Raw genomic sequence first — 3,054 nt, forward strand, 5'->3', positions numbered from 1 at the left:
AAAATGACTCATTTATAATAATCTAAGTTTCAGGAATATATTAACTGTCTCAGAACCCTTAAAAAATGTTTAAAGCAATATTGCTTTCCATGTACTAAATGGTTTTTACTGTTTTTCCTTTTTGGTAACTAAGTATTGGAAAAGAAATTGCATATCTTATACTATTCAATGTCTACTATGTCACACAGATAGTCACACAGACAATACAGAAATGTTCGCTACTAGTATCTGAAAGCAATATTGCATTAAACGTTTCTTGTTTTATTTTTATTTTTTTATTTATTTTTGAAAGAGAGTGAGAGAAGGAGAGAAACAGAGAAAGGGAGATAAAGGATCTGAAGCAGGCTTGTGCTGATGGCAGAGAGCCTGACGGCAGGGCTCGAACTCAAGAACTGCAAGATCATGACCTGAGCCAAAGTCAGATGCTTGGTTGACTGAGCCACCCAGATGCTCCAGGTTCTGTATCCTCATTATGACGTAAGACTTGCAAACAATAAACAACAAATGAACACACAACAAAGTCAAACCTGTGAAACAGAATTAGAAGGGTGATTCAATAGATAATAATACTGAGTGTCAGAGGCTACAAAATAAGGTGACAGGAGGTAAGGATAGACTTCATATAAAGAAAACCTAATTATGACCTGAAGGAATGAAGGAGTTAGTCACCAAAGAACCAGAAGATGAATTTTTAGACAAAAGGGAAATCAAATGTAAAGTACCTGAAATAGGAAAGCATATAGTACGATGTAGAGTCAGTCAGAGAACCAATGATGCTAGAACATAGTGAGCTGGGGAGAAAATGAAGTGACATTAGAGAAGCAAAAGCAGGCCAGACAAAAATTGGCCCTATTGTCCATTTTATTGTAAGTTAATGAGAGCAAGGTGGTCACAGATCAAGAGCTCTAGAAAGCATAATGACAGTTTTGAGAAGGAAGATGGAGCATGAGATTATTCAGTTCAGAACACTGAAATAAAATAGGAGTCCAACTGACAAAAGGAAAAAAAACAGGTGTTCAAGATTTTTGGTGGACGCAAAAGTATAGAGGAATGTTGGACATAATGGAATCAGTGCCAATATATGTTTTAAAATTAAAGAAATTTAGTTCTAGAATCAAGGTAACAAATACATATGTCACATAGTATCCTCACCACACATTTTATTTCTCATTAACATAGGTTGATGGAGATATAATGTAGTTTCATGTTGAAACAAACACACAGTCTCCTTTTCTGATTCACAGCACAATTCCAAATTTTCCTATTATTAGTGTGATGATGAAGATCCCTTTCATAAAAAAGAAGCCTTTCCTTATTTTGGTAGCTCTTCCAGCCACATAATTTTCATAGCAAATTTGTGCTAAAATTAAGTTCTGCATTCATAATTCTTTGGCATTGTCAATCTCTCTAATCCATTACTTCACATGGGGGTCACCATTTATGAAGACATCTTGTCTTCACTTTTTTCCATAACTCAAATTTTATAATCCACCATCAATGGTGTTAAATCCTTTGCACCTAACACACTTAATCACAATTGTTTGTTTAATTGTTTAATTTCCTTGACTCTATGCTTCTTGATCTCAAGGAACATTCTTTATTCAGTACTAAGAAGGTATTATTTGTATTATACTTATATCTTTCTATTAATGTTATAACTAAGTCTGGCAATTTATTGATAGAACCAACTTGCTCAGTAAAAAATATCTAACCAATAAAAAACAGTGTAAGACTACAAGGAACAATCATTTAAGAACCTGGTCTGGGAAAAAAGAAGAAGAAGAGGAAATATATATCTATCAATCTCCTAATTTCCAGGCATACAAAAAATAGGCAAAGTGGAAAGACAAACTATATACCATTAAGTAGAAAAAAAAACACCACATGCTTTGCTAATATTTGCATTTAGCTTGGTAGCTATAAAAACCTAAGTAGCAAATCATTCAATTTCAACTTAGTGATGGTATATATTTATTATATTTTTTATCAAATTGCTAAGGTGATAAGGATTCTATCGGAACCAAAGTCAACATGGTTACTGCAGCGGCACATATACTAACACTGGAATGATACAGATATCTGTAAGGCCCCTGCATAAAAATAACCCACAAGTTCATGAAGTGTTCCGTATTTTCAAAATATAACTTATGGAATGGCAATTTAACTTTTATATTAATTTAATCAGATTTGGGGTAACATATTTTATTTTGTTTTTCATTTCATAGCCAAGGCTACAATGATTTTGAAATATCATTGGTATAACTGATCCGTTGTTTATGTGTAACTTCAATGAAATGCATAGTATTCTAAAATTTCAAGACAGAACAATGAAATTCAGTCTCTCAGATGACCAATGAATTCATGCTGAGAGTTTGATTTTCTTATTATTTTGGTCTCATAAAGTATATATTGATATATTGTATTTATATTATATATGTGAGTAAATTATATGTATTATTACTAAGCAATTTATTTGTGCTTGAATCGTATTCTTTTCTAAAATCCCCTCTGGGACAACTGAAGAACAGCTTTATCAACACTGAACAGATTCTTAGATGACACACTTGAAATTTGCTGTAGTATTTACAAATAAAAATATCGCTTTGGTATGTGTGTCATGGGTAATGAATATGCCCACTTTCTATGTTTTAGCAAAAGAAATGCATTATAGTTAAAGAGAACAATAATTCCTGGGAGCTATAACATGCCATTTCTTCTCATCTTTTGTTATTTAAAAGGATTTACAGAAGCCAAAGCTGAGCCTAAGTAGCAAATCAATAAATCATAAGACATTTCATAACCCAATGTATTGATTATTCATTGCTGTGTCACAATTATCTCCAAACTCAGCAGCTGAAAACAAAGACCACCTATTATCTTACAGTTTCTGTAGGGCAGGAATTTGGGAACAATGCAGGTGGATGAATTTAACTAAGGGTATTTCACGAAGTTGAAATCAAGATGTTGACTGCAGTCATTTTAGGCTCATGTGGAGGAACTGCTTCTCAGCACACTCAAGAGGCTGTTGGCTTAAGACAACAGGTTCTGACCAGG

At 33.2% G+C, this 3,054-nt stretch overlaps 1 pseudogene; it reads left to right on the forward strand.

Moving 5' to 3' along the window:
- The first annotated feature begins 2,034 nt into the window (after positions 1-2,034).
- LOC115290960 lies at positions 2,035-2,135 on the forward strand (annotated as a pseudogene).
- Positions 2,136-3,054: the final 919 nt, after the last annotated feature.

Source organism: Suricata suricatta, chromosome 4 (genome assembly GCF_006229205.1).
Source record: "Suricata suricatta isolate VVHF042 chromosome 4, meerkat_22Aug2017_6uvM2_HiC, whole genome shotgun sequence".
Lineage (NCBI taxonomy): Eukaryota > Metazoa > Chordata > Mammalia > Carnivora > Herpestidae > Suricata > Suricata suricatta.